Source organism: Rhamphochromis sp. 'chilingali', assembly GCF_963969265.1.
Source record: "Rhamphochromis sp. 'chilingali' genome assembly, chromosome: 4".
Lineage (NCBI taxonomy): Eukaryota > Metazoa > Chordata > Actinopteri > Cichliformes > Cichlidae > Rhamphochromis > Rhamphochromis sp. 'chilingali'.
The window spans coordinates 39,878,612-39,897,754 of record NC_137948.1 but is presented as its reverse complement, the minus strand read 5'-3'; the positions used below and the strand labels follow the sequence as shown (position 1 = coordinate 39,897,754).

General features: G+C 40.5%; 1 pseudogene across 1 annotated transcript; it reads right to left on the bottom strand.

Annotated features, from left to right (window-relative positions):
- Positions 1 to 1,321: 1,321 nt before the first annotated feature.
- LOC308395043 (tRNA (guanine(26)-N(2))-dimethyltransferase-like) lies at positions 1,322 to 16,592 on the bottom strand (annotated as a pseudogene). Its single transcript has 8 exons — positions 16,372 to 16,592; positions 10,437 to 10,626; positions 8,825 to 8,933; positions 5,308 to 5,386; positions 4,681 to 4,797; positions 3,857 to 3,969; positions 1,679 to 1,827; positions 1,322 to 1,409 (listed from the first exon to the last, which is right to left on the bottom strand). The product of its transcript is annotated as a tRNA (guanine(26)-N(2))-dimethyltransferase-like (transcript).
- Between the last annotated feature and the right edge of the window lie 2,551 nt (positions 16,593 to 19,143).

The following is a 19,143-nucleotide window of genomic DNA, read 5'->3' as shown; positions in this document are numbered from 1 at the left end:
AAAAAGTAATCAGTAACTAATTACTGATTACTTCCCCCCAAAAGTAATCCCGTTACTTTACTGATTACTTATTTTCAAAAGTAATTAATTACTTAGTTACTTAGTTACTTTTTAAAAACACGATTTACAACCTGAATAGGTGATAAAGCGATAGATCTTTCAGCCCAATTCTACTTTTTCTGCATAATCCATCATACAAAATGTAATCAAATGGAAAAGTCTCTTTTTAAAACTTTTATAGTTTTATTAATTTTAATCTTTTAACTTTATGCATCAAGCAAAAATGTAATTATATGCAACATTCTCTGACTGGAAGAAATTTGTTTAATATTTAAACCTATTTTCTGCACATTCCAGCACATAAAATATATATTTTTTTGTGTTTACACTCAGTCTTTCAAATAGATGCAAGTAAAGCACAGCAGAAAATAAATAAAGTCAAAGACTAGCGGTCCTTTTATGGAACGCCAGGACTGCCATAATGAATTAATTAAATACACCATTAAATAATTAATTAAATGTGTCAATAATTAATTACAATTGGAATTAATTAATTAAATAAATAGGTATGACACATGTAATTAATTATTGACACATTTTATTAATTATTTATGTATTTCACATTTTAATTAATTGTTGCCACATTTAATTAATTATTTAATGGTGTATTTAATTAATTCGTTATGGCAGTCCTGGCGTTCCATATATCCTTTTGCTCTATTTTCACCTGTAAAGCAGGAGTTGGGTAGGCGGAGGTTTACCTTGGTGCAGGTGTGCCGCAGCGGTCAGTGGAAGGATACGGCAGTTTCTCTGTGAATTTCCCATTACGTGGTAGCGCACTCGGAGCTTGCTTGGAAGTTTAGGGGTTTTTTTCGCTGTAAAAAGATGTTTTCTTCCCACGCACAATGCTAATGGACGCTAATGTTTTTGTCACTTTTTATGGAATCAAACTTAAAGTAAGGTCAGTACTATTTATTTAATTAATTAATTCCAATTTTAATTAATTATTGCCACATTTAATTAATTATTTAATGGTGTATTTAATTAATTCATTATGGCAGTCCTGGCGTTCCATACTCTGAACAGCAAACCTCACATTTAATAGTAAAGCATTTAGCCTAACGTATCCATCCATGGCTCCTTGAACTCAACCTTTTGATTGAGTTCAACCTAAGATTTTTACATCCAAAAAGAATGTTATTTTACAGAAACACCATAAACTGAGGACTTTATTTCAAGCCGCCAGTTCGCTGATGAGCACACCTCGACTGAACCATCACACACAGAACCTCATTAGAAGAAGCAGCAGAGTGTTTAGTGTTCACTGTTTTCCGTTGCTTGTTCTCCTGCCCATTCTCTGCAAGTGGAAAGCCCCGCAGCCGACACAGTTGTACACCAGCGCCTGCTTACTGCAACAAAGAGAGACGGGACTCAACTGCAGTGTCATATTGTGTTTCAATACTGAGCACATCAGTCATAATATCATCTTTTAGTGTCACGTACCCAGATTTCTATTATTCTATTAGCACTTTACTTTTACCCTCACAAATCCCCCTGCTGCTGTTACTTTGTGCATTTGTTCCTGCAATGACCCAGTTTCAGGATCATTCATCTTTCATCACACAGGATAGATCAGCCTTTGTTAGCAGACAGTGCGTGCGTGTGTGTGAGCGAGCACCTGGCTGAGTTTTTGACTGTAGCCTGTCCTGTGAAGACGCGGATGAAGACTCGAATGTAAAAGTCGACGCTGACGGACAGCAGGGGCTGGATGTATCGCTGGTACACTCCTGCCCTCTGGTCCAAACTGTGCAGGATGATACGCAGAGCCTGGAGTTCAAAGATGGAGAGAGGCACGTATTCAGCACTTTTTTTCTCTTGCTGTGAAAATCTGGAAAACATCTCGGATCTGTTTACAGGGATGTGAGGAAATTATGTTGGATAAGAAGTTTTATTCGGCTGCAGAGGGGTTTCTTTTTCATCAAATCAAATAGAATTTATGAGGTTTTTTTAATGATCCTTGCATTTATGTTCCATTACTGCCACTCACAGCTAGAGAAGGTGTGAATTCCACTACTGTGTGGAAAACTACTTGTGCTATATGCAGCATGAAATCAGATCATGATAGCACATGAGAAGGTGGGAAAAAGAAGAAAAGACCTTTATGAGAACACCACACATGTTCTGGCTGTGGTGCAAACATATTCACCAGTTGCTCTTTTCTTGTATTTCTGCCAAAGAAAATATTCAACACGAACGGCGTTGTCTACACGATGACTCTTTGGATGGTTGCCCAAGTATACTGTGTAATTTATTGTTATCCATCTGGATCCCACTGAGACAGCTGCATGTTTGACTTAGATGACTCGATAAGCCCTTCACCCTTATTTTAAAAAGCCACCTACAGTCTTCCTGTCTCATGTTTCCCTACAGGCAGGTAACAGTCGTGACTTTCACTCATCAAATAAGTGTAAAATTTATCCTTCTGCTTTTCAAACATGTAGAATTGTGTGGTATATAGAGATATTTTATGTCTTTTACTTTTTTCTGTATTTTTTGCATATATTTTGTTATTTTACTAATATTTCATTTCAATCCAATTCATTTTTATTTATATAGTGCCAAATCACAACAACAGTGTCCTTATATTATAAAGGTAAAGACCCTGCAATAATACAGAGAAAACTCACAAATCTGACAAAACATGAGAAAGCACTTAGTGATGGTGGGAAAGAAAAACTCCCTTTTAACAGGAAGAAACCTCCAGCAGAACCAGGCTCAGGGAGGGGCGGGGCCATCTGCTGTGACCCGTTGGGATGAGGGGAGGGAGACGAGACAAAGGCATACTGTGAACGTGATCCAAAGATTAATCAATTACTAATAATTAAACACATAATGAGTTTAGAAGAAACACCCAGTGGATCAGGGGAAGCACCGAGCAGCCAAGGCCTATTGCTGCATATATAAGGGAGGATTCGGGGTCACCTGATCCAACCCTAACTTTATCCCTTATCAAAAAGGAAAGTTTTAAGCCTAATCTTAAAGGTAGAGAGTGTTTGTCTCCCAAATCTCAACAGGAAAGGGAGCCACAAGTAAGCCTGCAGTCTGAGAGTGAAGTTATCTACTGGGGTGATACAGTACTCTGAGATTTTTAAGATAAGATGGGGGATGATTATTAAAGATCTTTTATGTCCTGGATTTAACAGGGAGCCAGTGAAGAGAAGCCAAAATAGGAGAAATATGTTCTTCCTTTCTAGTCCCTGTCAGTACTCTCGCTGCATCATTTTGGATCAACTGAAGGCTTTTCAGGGAGTTTTCTAATTACATGTAATAAAACAGTCAATTCTGAGTCTCTCATCCCGAAACTGACTCCAACATCTTGGACTGCAGCTGGTGACGGCTGTCCCGGTGATCCGTTACTAGCCGGAGGTCCAACTTATACTGTACCTGAAGCAAGTGCAGGCTTGATGCCTTCAGGTTGAACAGAAAGTAGAGTCACCATCTGCGGTCCAAAATGGAGGAGCTGGAGATGATCCACAAGAAGAGGAACTTCTGGAGAGGTAGCCAATCATTGCTCTGCTATTTCTTTTCCCAAAGTGTGCACACTGAAGGATTATAACCTCAGACAATCGCAACAAGAATAAAATATCATTTGTTTTTGACGTCACGAAAACTCACTTGGCTAAATTGAACGTACGATTACTTACAGCGTCACCGTCTCACTCAGATACATTCTGCATGCTTACACACTAATGCAAACATGACTGTGCATGTACTGCAATGTGTCATTTTCACATTTCTGAGAGTGAGCCAGAGTGTGGAGAGTGTGTTTGTTTGTGTGTATACTCTGTATACTCACCATTTCATGACAATATTTGGCTTTGATGGAGACTGAACCGTATTTGCTGTAGCAAGTTTCTCCACTGTTTCCTGCCATCACCGCCATGTCTGTACAGGTTATACATAAAAGACCTGAGAGGGGGGGGAGAGAAGACGAGAAATCTAAAAGACTGAAATTTATAAACCTGCAGTGGCGGCTTAACCGTGTAGATTAGACATCATACATATACACAAAAAGAGACACACACACACACACACACACACACACACACACACACACACACACACACACACACACACACTATTCTCTGCTTTGTGACAAACAAAGTGATTTTGACACTTAAAGTGGATCAAACCAAACAAGAATTATTTCACTAACAATCTCTCGCCCACTTCTGATCAGCTGCCAAACTGATTTTATGGTGAATTTTGAAAAGTAATCTGAATTCACTTCAGATGAAACGCAGTGTTGAAAACAGCTCCGTGTGGTGTCAGCTTCTACCTCCATTATTGGGCTACATACAACAGGCCATTAAGCTGGCAAGGAGCACTTGACCGAGCTCCTTAGAGTACGATCTTTACTTTAGAATATAAAGCACCTAGAGGTGGCTGTTGTTGTGATTTGTTGCTATAAAAATCACATTTAATTGAAACTTTCAGCCAGTTAACATTTAGTCTATCACACACATGCACCATGCTGTTGGCTTTTTAAAAGACTGCATACATGCATGTGTCAGCAGCCTCTGCACTAGTTGAATACTTGCAGTTACAACAGTGATCTGAAACTTTCCACATCCCTGACAGTGATGAAACCTAGAGGAGCTGCTACGGTGAACTACCCACCTCCTTCACTGACAGACTGAACGGCAGCATCCAGGAAAGAGGCCGGGCTACCGTAGGGATCCAGATCAATGACGTCATAGCGATCCTTCTTCGCTCGCATGTCATACACAGGGGTGGCTGTAGCTCAGGTGGCAGAGCAGGTCAGCCACTAATCAGAAGGTCGGTGGTTCGATCCCAGGCTGCATCCTGGCTGCATGCCAAATATCCTTGGGCAAGATACTAACCCCATGTTTGCCTACTGGTGGTGGTCAGAGGGCCCGGTGGCGCCTGTGTCCGGCAGCCTCGCCTCTGTCAGTGCGCCCCAGGGCAGCTGTGGCTACAATGTAGCTTGCTATCGCCAGTGTGTGAATGTGTGTGTGTGAATGGGTGAATGACTGAATGTAGTGTAAAGCGCTTTGGGGTCCTATGGACTAGAAAAGCGCTATACAAATGCAGGCCATTTACCATACATCAGCATGCTGTGTTTAAAACCCGGGAGAGAAATTTTTATTTATTTATTTTAAATGGTCAAAGGTCAAAAGTGAAGAACAATGAAACAAGAAGTATGGGGGGAAAGAAGATGGTACTGAACAGTGGAGCTGATAAAAGTGGGAAGTAAAGCAGAGGAAACATGCTGACTAGTCATACCTGGCATCTCTGCAGCTGGCGTGGAGCAGGTGGCTCACTCCGTTGTACTGGGCATTCCTGGCGATCAGAGCCGCCGCCTTAGCAGGGAAGATGTGAGTGAAGTTGGCCCCCCCACCTTCTTCAAATCCAACAAAAGTGGTATCAAACGTTTGTGCTGGTTTGTGCTGCAAAAATTTTCGTTTGTGCTGCCTCTGTTTTAAAGATATTAATGAAAATGTAAAGGTCAAAAGGTCAACCAGCCCCCCCACATTACCCAAATCAAACAAAATTGATGTTAAACGTTTGTGCTACGTTTGTGCTGGTTTGTGCTGGTTTGTGCTGCACAAATTTTTGTTTGTGCCGCTATTATTTTAAAGATATTAACAAAAATTTCTAGAGGTCAACCAGCCCCCCCATATTAATGGAATCAAACAAAATTGATGTCAAACGTTTGTGCTGGTTTGTGCTGCAAAAATGTTTGTTTGTGCTGCTAACATTTTAAATTTTTAATAAAATAACGTCTTGATGCGTGCTTAATCATCCAGGTAAGTCAATCCCAAAAGGTTGATTCTGTTCATCTGGACATTTTCAGTTGGAGAAACGTTTCGTCACTCATCCAAGTGACTTCTTCAGTCTCAGCTGACTGCAGGTTTCCCCAACCTTATAAACAGTACATTTGCATAGTGAAGGAAACTAGCGCCACTGAATGAACAATGTGCTGGGGGGTTAGTTCCATGATTGTTAGTATGCAAATTCTTATGACCATTGATCAATGACAACTAATCAAAGCCTACTGATCAATGGCCATGAGTACCATTCACAGAAAGTGGGGAATGGCTACAATCACAGCATTTTAGGATGGCGAAAGATGTACCCTTGGGCCCCCCTTCTCGATTCAGAGATGGTCAGCATCCTGACGGCCCAATGGACGAAGCTGTCTCTCAGTCTGCTGGTTCTGGCCCGGAGGCTCTTCAGTATCCTTCCTGATGGCAGCAAACTGAAGACGCTGTTGAAGAGATGAGTGGAGTCACCTGTAATGGAGAGGACCTTCCAGATGAGGCAGGTGCAGTAGATCTCCTGGGGAGATCTACTGATTGTCATTTTTTCCTGCAGAACCCAGTGCAGGAGTCATACCATACAGTGATGCAGCTGGTGAGGATACTCTTAACTGTGCCTCTGTAAAAGGTGCTCATAATGGGGGTTGAATCTCTTGTGCTTCTCAGTTTGCAGAGGAAGTAGAGTCGCTGTTGGTCTTCTCCACATTCAGGGACAGGTTGTTGTTGCTGTACCACTCTACCAGATGGTTAACTTCACCCCTGTAGTAGATCTCATCGTGGGTCAGCAGAGTGAAGAGAAGGGGGCTCAACACACATATCCTTGGGGAGCCCTCGTATTCAGTGTTCTTGGGCTGGAGGTGTTGCTGTCGACCCGTACTGTCTGCTGTCTTCCTGTCAAGAAATCTAGCAGCCCGTTATACAGCAAGGTGCTGATCCCCAGCAGATCCAGTTTGTGAATGAGTTGCTGGGGAATGATGGTGTTGAATGCTGAACTGAAGTCTATGAACAGCACTCTGACATATGAGTCTCTAGTGTTCAGATGTGTGAGGGCTGAGTGAGGGGCAGTTGAAATTCCATCATCGGTTGAGCGTTTTGACCGGTATGCGAACTGAAATGGATCCAGGTTGGGGGAAAGCGATAATTTGATTTGATGCATGACTAACCGTTCAAAGCACTTAACTTAATAATGATGGAGGTGAGTTTGACAGGACGGTAGTCCTTAAAGCAGGAGATAGATGACTTCTTGGGTACACTAATGATGGTTGAGGCTTTGAGGCATGTGGGAACGACGGCCTGACCCTAGTGATGTGTTAAAGATGTCTGTGAAGACATTTGTGAGTTCCACAGCATAGTCCGTCAGTGCTCGTCCAAGGATGTTATCAGCACCTGGAGCTTTGCGTGTACTGATTTTGGCAAGGGATCTCCACACACTGTCTGGGGATTGTGTCACCACGGTCTGTAGAGTGGGCTTGTAGTCTGTAATGGTTTGTATTCCTTGCCACTGCCTCCAAGTATCTCTGCTGTCGCTGAAGCTTTGCTGTAGCTGATGCCACGTGACAGGTTTGCCCTTGCTGTTCTTAGACTCTCCTAATTCCTGGCTCTGAAGGCTTACATTTCTAATTGGCCCGGACAGTGATAGTCCTGGTCTCTGTGACATCATCGATGCATTTTGGGATGTAGGCAGTGACAGTTTCTGTATATTCCTGAAAGTCTGTGGTGTTGTCGTGTGTGGCAGCCTGTGGTGGAAAAGCAGTGCCTCTGAGGACCCTTCTGGCCACACCTGTACCTGCTTACGAACTGGTTTGGTGACTTTGACCAGGGGCCTGTGGGAACCCATGGCACACCTAGATTTCTGCCTGTACTGACCCTTATGCAAAATAGGTGGAATTAAGACACAGTTCCAAAAGCAAACACAACTGATCAGTGCTGAGAGTGGTCCTGTTGCTGAGGTTGGGATGATCCTGTAATCTCTTATGAACGACCTCCAACGCCTCTATGACTGGGATGCAAGTGAAGACAGATGTAACATCTCTCTCTCTCACTGTACATGTACTGTTTATAAAATTAGGGAAACATAACCTGCACAAACAAAATAATTTGCAGGACAAATGGTTGACATCAATTTTGTTCGATTTGAAGAAGGTAGGGGGGCCAACTTCACTCACGTGTGTTTATAAGGTTGGGGAAACCTGCAGTCAGCTGAGACTGAAGAAGTCACTTGGATGAGTGACGAAACGTTTCTCCAACTGAAAATGTCCAGATGAACAGAATCAACCTTTTGGGATTGACTTACCTGGATGATTAAGCACGCATCAAGATGTTATTTTATTAAAAATTTAAAATGTTAGCAGCACAAACAAACATTTTTGCAGCACAAACCAGCACAAACATTTGACATCAATTTTGTTTGATTCCATTAATATGGGGGGGCTGGTTGACCTCTAGAAATTTTTGTTAATATCTTTAAAATAATAGCGGCACAAACAAACATTTGTGCAGCACAAACCAGCACAAACGTAGCACAACTGATTGACACCAATTTTGTTTGATTCCATTTATATGGGGGGGCTGGTTGACCTTTGATGACCTCTAGAAATTTTTATTAATATCTTTAAAATGATAGCAGCACAAACGAAAGTTTTTGCAGCACAAACGTAGCACAAACGTTTGACATCAATTTTGTTTGATTTGGGTAATGTGGGGGGGCTGGTTGACCTTTTGACCTTTACATTTTCATTAATATCTTTAAAACAGAAGCAGCACAAATGAAAATTTTTGCAGCACAAACCAGCACAAACGTAGCACAGTTGATTGACACCCATTTTGTTTGATTTAATTAATGTGGGGGGGCTGGTTGACCTCTGATGACCTCTAGAAATTTTTATTAATATCTTTAAAATGATAGTAGCACAAACGTAGCACAAACGTTTGATACCACTTTTGTTGGATTTGAAGAAGGTGGGGGGGCCAACTTCACTCACATGCAGGGAAGTCGTTGGCAGTGACGCTCTGCAGGCCTGGGACCTCCAGAGCAAAACGCACCGAGCGCAAACCAGATGCTGCTAGGCCCTCCAGGACACGCAGACCACGCTGACACAAAAGGTTTGGGGAAACACACTTAACGTTCCACAAAGACACACACATGCACTCTTTGGCCTCTTGGCAGCAACAGAAACAAGCCCTGAAAACGAAAATTACACATTGCTGGCCAAAAATTACGAGCTCTTTAATCAAAGAGTTGCTTTACGTTTTTGAATATACACCACATCTTCCAGATATATGGTGTAGTAGTCTCTGATATAATTCAGGTGTTCCTATCACTTCCATGGCCACAGGTGTATAAAAACAAGCAAATTTGTGGGAACAGTTTGGGGATGGCCCCTTCCTGTTCCAGCATGACTGCACATCAGTGCACAAAGCAAAGTCCATAAAGACACGGATGAGCGAGTTTGGTTTGGAATAACTTGACTGGCTTTCACAGAACCCTGACCTCAACTCGACAGAACACCTTCGGGATGAATTAGAGTGGAGACTGTTAGCCAGGGCTTCTCATCCAATATCTGTGTCTCACCTCACAATACACTTCTACAAGAATGCTCAAAAATTCCCATAAACACTCCTAAACCTTGAGTAAGATTTTCCCACAAGAGAGCAAGTTTACAGTTACAACTACATTTACTCTCATTTCGCTTCATTTTGGTCTCCAATAACTCGATAATAACAATAAAAAAAAGAATCCAACTCTTTAACAACAACATTCTTCACTGAGCTCATGATTGATCATCGACTCTGCAAAAGAATGCAAAGACTGACTGGAAGACACAGAAACAGTGCTGAGGAGGATTTTATGTTTACTTGTGTGGAACAACTCTTTATTTTTCTCAGGTCAATTCACAACTGCTGGAACAGAAAATGTAAAAACGTTGCTCCCTCTGTGTACATATTCCCTCAAAAAAACATTTTCATTTTGAAGCTGGTCGCTGCTCTCATGTTTTTCCTTCCTTATTGAGAATTAATCAACTCAAAGTGAAACTGAAACTAATTAAAAAATGTGAGAGCTGTATTCAGGGAAAGCTGGGATCACCAGCAACTGTTCTAATTAACAAAACAAAGACAAAAACCTTCAGTCTAATGACACTAATGAGATTATATCAACTTCATGACATGTTTTGAAGTTTCTTGAAAATGATCCAATTGCCTCTCGACTACTTGTGGCCCCCAAAGTGTGAAATTGGCCTCTATCGAAGGATTTTCCACTGGAACCAGTGCATATGATTTTAGCATGGGAGCTCCCTCTGGGCAGTAATAATACCTGGCTTTTAGATACAGAACCATTCACATAGAAATACGAGTACACCACTTGTTCTGCCTTGTTCATGTTCATTATCATCCTAAAGTCTTCAGATGGTATTTAATTTAACTTCCACACGTGAATAAATCAGGCTCTGGATCGTACGCATGAACAAAACCTTCTAAACTAGAAGCTGGATACATGTACCATTAAAATCCTGCATTTGTATTCATACATAGCAATAAAAGCCTGTTGGTGTGCCACTGCACTAAAAAATACATAAATAAATCACTCTTACATACCTCACATCTCTCCCCCGCAGCTGCCGTTACAGCTGGCTCCTCTGATCCGTTTTTCTCCTCCGTCTGTGCCTCGGCCTCGTTTGTCTCCTCTGACAGAGAGACCACCACCCTCTCCTGTTCGCCTGGCAACACCACCTTCACCCCTCGCTGAGCCAGCAGCTCTCTCGCAAACTCTGTGATCACAGCACATCTGGAAAGAAGAAAGGGAATGTTTACTTATAAACGCACACGTGAGAGAAAAATGAGAACGGGGTCCAGGCAGAGCAGTAACTCTCAGGACTTTCTCTCTCCTTCAGACACATCTCCTGTGACACGGGAGATGTGTCCACACAGATGAAAGACCAATAAGAAAATTAGAGAGAGAAAAAAAATCACAAATCCTGCTCTGTAGTTTTTGATTGATTGATTGAATCTTTATTTTGAACATGTTGAAAAAGTATAAAAAAAAAATAGAATTAAAAGAGACAAATGAACAAAGCAAACAAAAGGAAAACGAGCAACCACAACTCCAAATAACGTCCATGTTCAAAAAGGAGCAGGAAGAAGCATAAGCTTATTTAATCCCACCCCTTTTCTACTATCTAGTATCAATAGACTACAGAAATACCTCCTTGCAATTACATTATATGTTATGTGTAATTTTTTTTTTTTTTTTTTTTAAATATATACACATATATGTTTCTATCTATCCATACATACGTATATACACACATACGCACATATACACATTTTCAATAACCCCATTAACACCTCAAGGATACACAGCCTACAATTATATATATATATCCATACCAACAAACCCGTGCATGCACACACACATGAAAATATTAGACAAGAACACCCTATCAAATCTCTACCTTTTCCCTGTACCCTGTAAAAACCATATCCTTAAACCGCTTTTTAAACTGCGCCATGCTTGGACATTGCTTCATATCTTTACTTAGTCTGTTCCACAGCTTCACTCCACACACAGAGATGCAAAAACTTTTTAATGTTGTACGGATACGAGGATGTTTTAAATTTAATTCCCCCCTCAAATTGTATCCCCGTTCCCTTTTAGAAAACATTTTTAGAATATTGTCAGGAAGCAGGTTATTTATTGCTTTATATATAATTTGTGCTGTGAGAAAATGAACCAGATCTGTGAATTTTAGAATTTTTGATTTTAAGAATAGTGGATTTGTATGATCTCTGTAACCAGTTTTATGGATTATCCTTATGGCCCTTTTTTGTAATATAAAGATTGATGATAGCGAACATTTGTAAGTATTGCCCCAAACCTCTGCACAGTAATTCAAATACGGTGCAATCAGGGAACAATAGAGAATGTGGAGTGATTTGTGGTCCAGAATGTGTTTTACTTTACTCAAGATTGAGACACTTCTTGAAATTTTGTTATGTATATGATTTATATGAGACTTCCAGTTTAATTTATCATCTATAATCACACCAAGAAACTTATGTTCAAGTACTCTTTCAATTTCCACACCATCTACATGAATCTGCACTTGTGCATTTCTAAGGGAATTCCCAAATAAGATAATTTTAGTTTTACTTAGATTTAGCGATAGTTTGTTCCTGTTAAACCATTTTTTAATTTTTGCACATTTCTGAAGTAATTGTATCCAGCAGCTCCTTTAGATTCCCCCCAGAACAAAAAATATTTGTGTCATCTGCAAATAATACTAATTTTAATATATCAGATGCCTTACAAATATCATTTATATAAATAATAAATCATTTTGGACCCAGTACAGAGCCTTGTGGAACACCACAAGCAATGTCCAAGCATGATGAGGAATGGACACCCAGCTTCACAAATTGTTTCCGGTCACTTAAATAATTTTTCACCCATTGCAGTACAACCCCCCTGATCCCATACCGTTCCAGTTTATTAATTAATATGTCATGATTGATTGTGTCGAATACTTTCTTGAGATCCAGAAATACTCCAGCTGCATACTGTTTCTGATCTATAGCATTCGTAATCTCCTCAATTGATTCGATTAATGCCAGAGATGTTGATCTTTTTGATCTGAATCCATATTGACTGTCAGAGAGTAATTTATATTTATCTAAGAATTTGTCTAATCGTTTATTAAACAGGTTTTCTAGGATTTTGGAGAATTGTGGTAGTAAAGAAACAGGCCTGTAATTTGTGAAGTGGCGTCTATCCCCGGTTTTATACAGCGGCACAACTTTAGCTATTTTCATTTTGTTTGGCACTTTTCCCGTCTGAAATGATAAGTTGCAAATATATGTTAGAGGTCCTACAATTCCTTCAATGACCTTCTTGACGATTTTCATGTCAATATCATTACAATCAGTAGATGTTTTATATTTACACATGTGTACAATGTCAATTATTTCTTTTTCCTCCACTGACGTGAGGAACATTGAGTTAGGGTTCCTATCAATCAGGTTTTCACTACAGTCTACTGATGGCAGTGACTCAGGAATTTGTTCTGCCAGTTTTGGTCCAATATTTACAAAATAATGATTAAAGCTGTTGACCTTATCAGCAGTGTTTTCCATAATATTGCCATTATCGATAAAGTATTGTGGATAACTTTGTTGTCCAGAATTATTTTTAATGATACCGTTTAAAACATCCCATATTCCTTTCATATTCTGTTTATTGTTGTTCAATATTTTACTATAATACTCCTTTCTACATACACGTATAATATTGGTCAATTTATTTTTGTATTTTTTATATTTATTTTCAGCATCTTTTGTTCTTTGTTTTAGGTATTCCCTATAGAGTGTATTTTTCTTTTTACATGCATTTTGTAAACCCTTAGTGAGCCATGGTCTATCTGAATATTTGTGCTTTCTGTTGTATTTTATTGTTGGACAGTTTTTATCGTACAACTCCATGAATATTCTTAAAAATATGCCATATGCAATATCAATATCAGCTTCTTTGTACACATTGTCCCAGTCCTGATTTAATAGATCGTTCTTAAATGCAGTCATCGTTTCTTCCGTCCTTACACGTCTGTATCTCAGTTGTTCTTAATGCTGATTTTTCTTATAATTAGTGTCATAAACTGCAAAAACTGGTAGGTGATCACTGATGTCATTAATTAATATTCCGCTCACAATGTTGTTTTCCATATTGTTAGTGAAAATATTGTCAAGTAAGGTGGCACAATGTGGTGTAATTCTGCTAGGCCTGGTTATTTTAGGATGTAAACTCAAACTGTACATAGTGTTTAGGAATTCGTCGGTCATTTTATGCTTTTTTGGATTCAACAGGTCAATATTAAAATCACCACAGATAAACATAACTTTTTGATTTGTTTTAGAGAATATTTCCTCTATGAAGTCATTAAATACTTGAATACTAGAGCCAGGTGTTCTATATATACAGCTAATTATTACATTTTTTTCTTTTTCCTTATAAATTTCAATTGTTATACATTCTAGTAAATTATCAATTACAGTTGTCATACTTTCTACCACCTTGTAGTTTAGGTTTTTATCCACATACACAGCTACTCCCCCTCCACTCTTGTTCCTTCTATTTACAAAATTCACTTCATATCCCTCCAGTCCAAAGTCGATTCCTTTCTCCGCATTGATCCATGTTTCAGAAATGGCAATAATTCCAAATGGATTTGTCAACTCATTTAGATATTCCTTTATATTGTTGAAGTTGGCATACAGACTTCTGCTGTTAAAATGGATTATTGATAATTTATTTTCCGTGTTGATGGTGTGCTTAAACTGTTCATCAGTGAAGTTTCTTGTAGTTGTGGCTCGATCTTTCCAAAGATGCTCAAACAAGGTTGTCAAACAGCAACTGAGTGATGAGTTTTCTATGTAAAGAGAGCAGCCATGTCCTGCTGAAGGTTTTAGGTTTTCGGTCTTGAGTGTTGCTCTGAAGTGTTCGTCTCTCAAAACTACCTTGCAAAAAGACAAATTTAATGAATCTAGATGGTTTCTTGAGAACAAAGAGCAGGTCTCGATTGTGCCACTTTGTGGCCAGTAGTAAAAAATATACGTTATGGTACGTTTTTTTGTTTTGTTTTTTGTTTTAATGGCAAGTTCTTAAAAATTCATCCTGTAAAAAAGAAAGGTCAACAAAGCTCAGGAAGTTTGTTGATTGTTTAACAATGCAAATACTTTTGAGGCCACTGTAGAAGCGATTTTTAACAATCTTCTCCCTGACCAGGGAAAGTCACCAGCATTTCAGGGGTTTTTGTGACTTTTTTTTTTGCCTGTCCCGTTTGGCTCTTTTGCCATCAGAATTATTGTCTAAAGGCAAAGAAAGATGCCCAACGGATTTACTTTACCAAACTGACCATCCCAGCCTTGCCGTAATGGTCCATTTGATTCACCTTTTATTCTTTATTTTATTTTCACTTGCTGAATACGGGACAGACTTGACTGGGGGAAAGAGGGGGAGAAAGAAAGAGGGAAAGAGAAACAGCTGAGAAGAGGGACGGGGGAGAAGGGCAAAAAACAAAAACCAACAGAATAAGCAGAGAAGAAAAAAAAAATTCATATATCGACCACCTGGATCACCTGTTGAGAAAGAAAAAAGAAAGCAAGCAGAAGAGAACAAGAGTAATAGAATAAACAACATCACAATGATATATGGGAATATGACAGTAAATACTAAATGTTAAACATTATTGTGCAGCACATAAGATCAACAGAACACAGTGTGCTTTGAGGTAGGAGCCAAAAAGGGTGTAGTTTGTGGGTGTGATCACCCGTGTGTACACCTGTGAGCATGGACGCGCTTGTTTTTTTAAAAGGTTCCTTCATGTAATGATCTGCTAGAGGGTGTGGGGGGGCCACAGCCCCGTCCTCCAGGGAATGAGCAGTGACTTTGTGACTTTTTTCTATTAATTAACACACTTTTGTTAATGAAATGACAGGAAAAGCAGATTATTACTGTACATAAAGGATGGATGAAGCCACAGGGACGTCACCGTCTGATGAAAGTGAAATCCTGCCCCGAGGCAGGCCACTTCAGCACCGGGACTCTTCTACTACCATGTTAAATGATGCAGTCAGTGTTCACGTTTTCCCAAACAGAATTGCATATTATGAACAGTTTTCCACTTTGGCTCAGCCCATTTTAAATGGGCTTTTGCCCCTAAAACGACAGTGTTTCTGGAGCATGTTCATCCCATGATTTAACCGCCAGCAGCTAGCCCGCTGACACTGATTTCTGGAAGTCTTCCTGACCCCACGCAATGGTTTCCATAAAAGAAACATGCCTGTTTCTAATGCAGTGCTGCCTGAGGGCATCCAGTAATGATTTATGGCCTTGTCCAGTCCGCACAGAGATTTCTGTAATTTTACAGATTTTTTGGATTTTGATTTTTCTCAGATTGGTGAACCTGTGGCCAACTTTATTTCTGACAAACTGTCTCTCTAAGATACTTTTTTGATTCTCCTTCATGTTACTGACCTGTTGCCAAATAACCTAATTAGTTGAAAAATTTTTGTCCCAGTGACCCTTTATAGTATCACTTACTTTTTCAGCCTTTTATTCCCCACAGCCCAACATTTAAGACGTGCAATTGCCATTAAATTCAAAATGAGCAAATAATTTAATAAAATGTCTCAGTTTATGCACTACAATGTGTTTTTATTTACATTTTACACAGGGTCCCAACTTTTTGCACTTGAGATTGCATACTGGTTTGTGTTTGTGTTGCTCTGGATAATTAATTAAACACGAGTTACTATAACAGAAACACAGGAAGAAGTGAGACTTCAGGACAGTCAATGCATGGATCATCTGAGCCATGAAAATAAAGAAACTGCATATGTTCACAGTGCATATGTTTGGGGAATACATACTATTTTATTAGTATAATGGGCATGCTAGACACAATTACCACCTGCTGTAATTTGTTTTACAGAAGTAATATCCTTGTGCTAAGCAAAACGCTCTATTTACACCACACACGCTACCGCACAGGTTACAGGAGTGGGTACAGAGCCATCTGCTGAAGATTCAGCAGATGCAGCTGGAGGGTTAGAGGTAGGAACTTCAGTTTCCATGACTCTCACTCCCCTGCTAGCAGCAGCTGCACTCCACCGAAATCCCTGTCCGGCTGAATGTGTGCGAGAGGGATGCAGGTGATGGGAGATGATGAAGGGGAACAGCCGGGCTGTCCGCACCAGCATAATGCCACAATGGCTGCAAGGAAACACACATTTAAAATGTCTTAATTTAACACTTTCTATATGCTCATGTAAAGCAGAGGAGCACAAGCCAAAGAATTTCATTATGGGCTACACTGTTTATCTGTACATGACAATAAAACTTGAAACCATTTTCAGTGTGTATGCAAGTCCACCCAAGCCACGTTCCTGAGAACAAAGGAACATTACAAACACTATCAGATTTCAGCACTCGCATATCATCCGTATCAGAAGGTCTGGTTATTAGCTAAAAATGTCCCATTAAATTCTGAGACAAAGGAACTTTCTTTCAACTACATTAGTGCGTTTCGAATTAAATCCACAATCAACTCTGCTCACCTAAATTGCCTTGAAATGTGAAACGTTGAATTATGAGGATTGATAATGTTTCCCATGCCTCCCAGTTGAAACCGATCCAGTTTAATCCATCAAGTCCCATCTTCTAGGCTACTTCCACCTGCCCATGTCACTGACTACCAGCCGGCCTACTCCATAATACGAATTATGCATGCCAGCTATTGCGGGACGATCTTCCAGTATTAGTAGACTGAGAAGGTTATGGCCTGGATGAATGCTCCTGCTCCGGTTCAACATTGTGGACAAGGTAATGATCACAGAATTCCACTGGAGGAATCCTAAAAAGGTTAGTGCAGGGGTGTCAAACTCAAATACGCAGTGGGCCAAAATTCAAAACTGGAACAAAGTCGCGGGCTAACTGATAGGTTTGTAGCTTGAACCCATCCGCTGGAACGTTGAAGACAATATAATTATACTGCAAAGCAAGACACAAGTAGGCAAAGACTTCATGTTTCTCGTGCACGGGAGAAATGACCAGACAAAGCGCCGTTCCTTCGCTTGACCCCAGTCGCTCTCGTCCGTTCTCCCGTACCACTGTTCTTTTATTGAGGTTACATGAATATGCATCGGTTCATTAACACATGACGTCTACATACACACAAAGAGTACCTTGCCTGTGTATGTGGGTGTATGTGTGTGTGTGTGTGTGTGTGTGTGTGTGTGTGTGTGTGTGTGTGTGTGTGTGTGTGTGTGGGGTCAAGGTGTGACCCTGTGGAGACTCCCCAAACGCTGGTGCCAGGAGCGGGTCCATCTGAACAAAAGGCTCTTATACTTAAACAGATATACGTGTGTTTGCTATACCATATATCAGCAAGAGAAGATACGACCTCTCCTAGGAGGTGTGTGATCTATGCCAGAACACTCTGTAGAGGGAGTGAATGCACTCCCCCTTCATGCTACTCAGAGCCGTTACAGACCTCCTAGGATGAGACATTCTTTCAATCTACAAATGATTATACACCTCTAAGCATATGTGAGTAAATATTTCTAAGCATAAATGACAATCAACAATACAAATCTAACACTAACATTAATATTTATTGAAAAAAAAATCTTCCTCCAGATATAAGAATGAATCTTTTCTTATGGACTCAAATAAGTTTTGCTGGAAAACTGAATATGGAACAAGCAAAGCTTAATACTAAACAATATATATATTAGCTGTATAATACCAGTCGTCCAGCTCTAATAGGAATTTGGTATGGCTTCGCGGGCCAAATGTAATTAGGCTGCGGGCCAAATTGGGCCCGCGGGCCAGAGTTTGACACCTATGGGTTAGTGGGTCGTAGGAAACACTTATTAAGGGAGGGCTAGGGCCATGGTCCATGAGTCCTCTCTGGGATGGCTTACCACTTTTTCTCTTTCTCTCTCTTCCTTAAGCACTCTATCTTTACTCTGTGTGTTTGTGTGTGGGGTTTTTGTTTTGTTTTTTAGCGCATGGCCAGGACTCATGCCAGATTCCTGCCCTTGGTCTACGAGCAGTTGTCAGTAATCTTCAGTCTTTGCTGGAGTGTTGAACAACTGACAGTTAGTGAAGCCCCAGCTCCTTCACTCGTGTGATTGCTCTGCCTGCTCCTTTGAGAAAACTTACCTTTGTCTTCACCAGTGCATATTTCTGTGAAAATTAGTGAGCCGGTCAGTATTTTGGAAGAGAGATTCTGTGGAGAAACATGCCCCGCGGAATTCAGTTCAATTGACTTCCTCAGCCTCGACCCCAGTGCTGATCTCCAGCATGGTCACAGACATGTTCTGTGGCCCTTCAACATCATCAGGCTCTTTTGGAATGAGACGCTGGAATCGGACACATTCTAGGGCACGCTCTATAATGGAGCGTGCTCTAGAATGATGGCTGTTAAAGCCCTGGGGAGTGGACGTTGGAGGCATGGGTACCATCCATCTGCGAGAATCAAATGCCCTGGAGGAGGGTAGACTGAGTGTCTGTACAGTGGGCTGTAGAACAAGGCTTCCCAAACACTCCTGAGACCACCCTGTAGGATGCTCCACTTACCAAACCACACACCAGGGTCTCAATTGTGGCACCCCAACCATGCCGCTGATCCTGGTTCAGGAGATTTAGCAACACTGCCAGAGACTCCTTGCTTAGCCGAAAATCAGGCTTGGGTTCCTCCTGGTTTACACAAAAGGGAAAGTCTGGCCCATGAATCCTTTTGCTACA